Source organism: Quercus robur, chromosome 4, assembly GCF_932294415.1.
Source record: "Quercus robur chromosome 4, dhQueRobu3.1, whole genome shotgun sequence".
Classification (NCBI taxonomy): Eukaryota; Viridiplantae; Streptophyta; class Magnoliopsida; order Fagales; family Fagaceae; genus Quercus; species Quercus robur.
Genome location: NC_065537.1, coordinates 11,053,869 through 11,060,481, shown reverse-complemented (window position 1 = coordinate 11,060,481; position 6,613 = coordinate 11,053,869). Strand labels below are relative to the sequence as shown.

At 31.0% G+C, this 6,613-nt stretch overlaps 1 long non-coding RNA gene across 1 annotated transcript; it reads right to left on the bottom strand.

Annotated features, from left to right (window-relative positions):
• Nucleotides 1-1,537: 1,537 nt before the first annotated feature.
• LOC126720570 (uncharacterized) lies at nt 1,538-2,672 on the bottom strand. The gene is made up of 2 exons (XR_007653511.1): nt 2,455-2,672; nt 1,538-1,711 (listed from the first exon to the last, which is right to left on the bottom strand). It is a non-coding gene; the product is annotated as an uncharacterized LOC126720570 (long non-coding RNA).
• Nucleotides 2,673-6,613: the final 3,941 nt, after the last annotated feature.

Sequence of the window (6,613 nt, the reverse complement as noted above, 5' to 3'; positions counted from 1 at the left end):
CTAGTTGTTGTGGTCTTTATTGTGGCTTTAACACCCTTTGGGCTCATTATTGTGGATTTTGATGAGCTTCCAACGATCTAACAGCTAGTTTGTAACTGTCTGAGATATTGAATCCCCTATTAATGGATTACTTTCCTTTGTCCACAAGGTGGAGGGGTGGACAAAGGTGCTCAATGGGCTCATTTGGGCAAGGATGTTCGTTGGGCCTATTGGAGGTAACACTAATTCTTTCCTAGATTTTTTTTTTCTCTTTATTTTATGATCTGAGCACAATTTCGCAATAAAACCTAATGGATTGTTGTGTGGAAAATCATATATTCATGTCCTATTTTTTAAATTGTAATTGATAATTATCATAAATAGCTAGTTGTTTTATTTTATAATTTAATTAGACTGCAATATTAGAGAGGCTCACGTTAGGATTGGGATTAAAGAAATAACTAAATAAAATTTTTTATTTAGGCTGTAGTATTAGAGAGACTCACGATATAATTTTTTTAATAAAAAAAGACTCACATTAAGATTCAAAAAAAAAAAAAAGTCTCACATAAATTAAGAAAGGAAAAAAAGAAAGAAAGAGAAGAATAAAAAAGAGGATTGACATTAGAATTAAGAAACAAAGAGAGAGACTCCCTCTAAGATTCCTCTCTTCCCATCTCAAAACCTTGGCAAGTACTATTTCAAAATCCTAAACTTAATTAGGTAAGGCAACCTTCTTTCTTCTTTATTTTTACTAGCGTTTAACCCATGCAATGCGCGGGATCATTTTATGAGTTAGAAAAAAATCAACTTAATATATTATACTTAATGTGATGGTAAAATATGGAAGGGGGTGGATGGTTAGTTGTTTAGATAATGATGCTAATGTGCAGGTATTCTTCTAAAAGACAGACATAACTTGGCATCAACACATAATCTAGAAAAAAATTGTTAATTGAAATCTCATAAGATATAACTAATTGGTTCAAGGGTTTTTTAAAGGTTGTAGGTTCGAGAGAATATAGTTATTGAAGTATGAAATAAGTAGGAGAGAAACTTGGCTAATAAAATCAATCTGTAAAAAATTTTCCTCTTGTATTAAGAGTTGTCCTAACAACATTTATTTGAAACTTAATCTCTTCCCTTGGTATCTCTATCACATAGGATTAAAAATTCTTAAGTTAGCTAGCGTTCATTATTCCTAGAACTGGTGCAATATTTTCCAACAGCTTCACTTTCAGTTATCACAATCCAAAATTTGGTGGTATTTACAAAGGAGCTTGACAAATTACATTGAATTAAAACAGACATGTCTTTTCACAATTAGTTGGAGCCAAACAAACTAACCTTTAATGCAATATAATTGCAATCATGCTGAAATAGTCTTTGAAGGCAAGAGTTACGAAATAAAACTTGAACATAATTAAATCAACGGCTAAACTCGTATTCACCACCAACACCATTGCAATTTTTTTGCATAGGTGAATCCAAATATTCAAAGGTTCTACACATTCATTTTTTCACATTTTTAACCCATGGTACTAACAAAAACAAAAAATACCAGACATAGAATTTCATAAATTTAAAAGATCACAACAAAAATACATATAGAATTTCATAGACTTGATAGAGTGTGTTATCGTTCAGATTAATACATAGAGGTTGAAACAAAGACACATTTTTAACCCCAATCAACATTTCTTGTGATTTGTGACAACTGTGTAACAACCACCTACCATTTGTCAATATTTATCTATAAGTTGATTTGGTTGAAAATACAAAACCATAATATTAGTTAGAATGCCACAAAGATGTAATATTAGCCCAACAAAGATGTAATGGTTTATATGATATTAGCACTATGATTTAAGTCATTGGTGTTTCAAATACAATCTGATAGTAAAAACATAAAGTAAACTTAGAACAAACAATTATCAATAGAAATCTACCAAGAAAGCCACTAAATATGTTTTTTTTTTTTAGTAACTAAAATATAATATAGGTTCTGCTAATGACAAAATTCCTTGTAATCCTTAAAATATCATTTGTTGGAGTAATATCAAGACACATAAAATACTTCCAGGACTTATAAATGTGATTTAAACTTAGGATGATTTTTGCAATTTCTATGACACCTATAACAACTATTATTTTGTCTACCCTTTAATTTTTCATTTTCTTTTTCTTTCTTTGACTTTCCTTTATTTGGTTTTTTTTTTTTTTTCATCTTTTGATTTTGGCAATTTTTGACTTTATTAATAATCAAAGACATGAAATTTGTGACCTAGGAATAAAATCATATAACCAATTGCTACACAAAAATGAAACTGGCAACTTAATCTTCATCTAACACATATATTAGGTAACTTTAATGCAATGCTTTATTATGTTAATAATGAAAATCTATACAATGCTAACAAAAGAATTTTAAAAAAGATAAATAAAAAGATAGAGATAATTTAGTAGAAAACAAACCCGAAAGAGAAAGGACTTAAAGCAATATCACAGTCAGAATAAATCTTTTCCTTTCACTTATGGCTCAATTGACCTGAAATTTCATGGAATCAAATAGCTAAACATAGTGATAAGTTACTGAAATTCATGCTCTTTCTAAGGATGACACCATCATTGCCCAACATTTTCATTAATCTTTGACCTATATCATAGTCAGAGTTAGTCTCTCTCTCCCACCCTCTCATAGTGATTACAAAATTAAGAAAACAATTATAATATATGAAGTACATTACTACTTACATAAAAACAAAAGGAAAATATAAAACAAACTGATACAAACCTGGAGGAGAAAGAAGAAACAGAACAAATTGGCAGATTTTTAAGTGGGGAGTTTTCCTACATGTTGCAATGGCCTTAATTGCAGAGAAAGGTTTAAACCCTCCTATCATTGGCCTTCTTAACCAAAATTCTCAAAAAAGAAACAGTACTCAAGGCAGTTTCATATTCTTAAACACTTCTACCTTCTGCATAACTTTGATTTTTTTTTTTTTTTTTTTGGTTGGGCTACCAACCATGGTGCTCAAAAACTTTCAAAAACTACAACATGGTTGTACAAATGAACTGCAAGCAGTAGGAAGGGGTAATCACAAATTTAAAAATAGTTAATTTTTTAAGGACCATGCTATCAATAACTTATCAAGGAAAACTCATAGCAAAATGAATTGCATGGTTAACATTGGGAATATGGCCAAAATCTAACTCTAACATTGGTCCCATAGGCCATGAATTCAATCATGTAGGCCATACTCCGTAACTATTGAATCAGCGCATATAGTTGATTACGTACATACTTTCAGATCAATCCTCATGCCCCAATTATACAAATATAAATAACCATATATCTTAGGCAACAAACTTAAGTGGACCTCGAGGCAGCCTGTACAAAACTTGAACATAAGTCCATTATTAGGACCTAACAGTTGCATCCACTGCAGAAATGCCTATTTTGGATAAGTTTGACTGGATCTATTTCAAGCTTAGTTTTTCTTCCAATTAAACACTAACAATCTATTATTAATCCAATAAGTAAGCATTTCATGCACATACTAATTTGATTTCAAAAAAAGTTGAAGAGAATTACTACAATAAGTAAACCATTTAGCAAAATATTCTACATAGTATAATCTTTTCAAGGCAGGCATTTTATCAAACACACATCATGCATTATTGTTGCAATCACTGCTGCATATAATCTTATCAAAGAACTACCTACAAATACATTCAACTCAATACCCAGCAACTAAATCCTTTGGTAGACTAAGTCCTCCAAATTGCAACTGCCAGTACTTCGAATGAAATTGTTGAGGCTGAAAGTATATAGAACACATATAGTACATTAAACACACACACATACACGAAAGGGAAAAATCTCATAGATCATTTAATCTAAAAAATAAGATGTCAAAAGATCAAACATGTAAAAGCAACAAAAGAAACATCATAAATTTATGCATACAGCCATGCCTATATGACTTTTAAATAATTCAAATGCAACAACACATATACATCTCAGAAAGAACAAATAACATATTCAAGGGAAAAAAGATCATATTTAATGCAAAAATTTACAAATAAAGAGGAAAACTTACTGTTAGCAGTCCTGTTGAGTCAGTGGTTGGAAGGTACACGTTGGTAGGAAGCTGGCTTGACAGAGGGGTTGATCTACATATTTCTATCTCCATCTCTCTTTATTTATCTATTTTGTTCTCTGTTTAAAGTTTATTAACGGTTATAGGCTCTCCTTTTAAGTTTTTTTTTTTTTTTTTTTTTTTTTTTTTTTTTTTCCTTTTAGTGCAAAATAAATTTTTTTTTTTTTTTTTTAATCAATATATTACTAAAAGCTGAGACGTAGCATTTAATGTTGCTACTCTCACATTGAGCCACATCAGCAGCCATGTCATTTCTATCATCTTTTCTAAATTTATCCTACAATTTTAAAATAATTTTTATCAATTTTAAATACAAATAATTATAAAATAATTTTCATCCCTATCTTCACCATAAAGCCCACTTCTTACAAATTTAATATCACATAGAGCCCAAACCCAAAGCCTTTTCAAACCCTATGCTTTCATGGTTGCAACTTTTTGTTTTTCCTTTCCTTTTGTTGCACACGGTTTTAATTTCCTGTCTCCCACGTTTTAGTTCTTTCCCCTTCCCCACCTTCTCTGTTCTACAGTTTCCTACGGTTTCACATTTAATCATCACCAGCCTCTCTCCCTTCTAACGGCAACCTCTCTGTTTTCCTTCCTTCCTGTCTTCCTCTCCTTACAATATATAAATACTGATAGCAGCTAGAAGATTCAGTTGAGGTATCTCTAAATCCAAGTTTCTTTTTTGCTCTATTCTTTTGCATGATTTTTTTTCCCTTTTTACTGCGTCTTTCATGCTGTGGTGTGGATGATTGTTATGTTGAATTTAATTACTTTATAAATCATTTTTCTTAGTGTGTTGAATTTTTGATTGCTGGGTCTTATCCTGTGCGATTCCAACGACTTAGTGTGACTTTGATTTATTACTGTAGTGTTGTGGTGTTTACTTCCATTGTTTGTTTTGTATGATTGTATAATATATTGATTGGGTTTTAGAATCAAAGAAAATTGTTTTCCTAGTGTTTGAATTTTCTGCATAATTGTGTTTATCATGGTCTTTGGTTTAGACATGGTTTGATATTCATGGTTTCAATTTTAAGAATGTGTGAATTTCTTTTATCAGATTTGTGAAACTTAAGTCACTATGCAAGCATTTTTATGTTGTGCTATGATTGTGTGCATACTTCTAAAGATTGTAAAATCAATTAATATAATTAGGTGTATTTTATTTTTATTTTAAGTATAGGGATTTTGGAGTATTCATGCTTCTGAGGCTATAGATCTTTAGAGAGTCGACCATGTATTCTTTTCTGCCATTCTAAATTGTTTGTCTTAATTTCTATTTTCTACTTTTGAATTGATGCCATGTGTTATAGTGATGCAAGGGCGCAAGTTGATGATGAAGATACAACAATGATGAACATTATCAGATTTGATGATTGGGTCACCATTAAAATCTTAAACTAGACAATGATGGTGAATCTCTAATCCACACTTTCAATTTTAAATAAATTTTTACTTAAAACTTTGAAGAAACATTCAATGCTTTTTGCAACAAGAATCAACTATGCTGATATGACAAATTAGCTTTGGCGTCATTGGCTCCATCTGACGAATCAGTACCTAGCGGCTCTAGAAAGAAGAAGTCCAAGTGATCATTGCCATGTTCATGCAATACAAAAAGCACCATTGTTTCTGCCAGAAAGGGTATGATCAATTTGAAAATATTACATGCTTTTAATACTGTTGGAATCATAGACAGTGATTCAGGCTTGAAATATGTTTATTAGAAATTCTATTTACATCATGTATAGAAAGTAATTTGTGCAAGGAAAAGTTATAAAGTAAATGCATAATTTATTCCTAAGGTAATTGCAAAGAACAAAGTCAGACATTGGGCGTGATATTAGGGGGCAATCTGTCATGCTTTATCTGTGGTAAATTAGCTCCTTGATTTAAGCATTGAGGTTGAGAATTTGGCTTCTGTTTGTTGCCATATTGGAATTGAGGCATGGGCTGCAAGTGTGCTTCATTACTTAATATAAATCTTTCTTCTTCTAATTTATATTTGATATTTGAATTGCCAATTATGTTGCTCCTTAAATGTTTTTGAAGTGACGTGGTTATACATTTTTTTTTAAATCTTTTATAGGATTAAATTAATTTTGATCTTATTGATACCCTTCAGACTTCACTGTGAAGCTTAGAAAGATTAATGGGTTTGAGACTCTCTGTCAAATTTCTATACTCTCACTGTGACTTGAAATGTGTGAAACATAAATATATCATATCATTGTAAAGTGCAGAAAATAAATAACACAACGATATGATGACCCAGAAAAAACAAACCAGTAAAAAACCTGGGGAGGATTTAACTTAACTATCCTTAAGGTAAAACCGATCCACTATGAAAGAATTGAAGTTTACACAATAGCGACTTAGACCACTAACATCCTATTACTACCTTGAGTAGGAAACTTACTACCACGACCATGTGACAGCTCCAAGTCCACGGACTACTTCTTTCT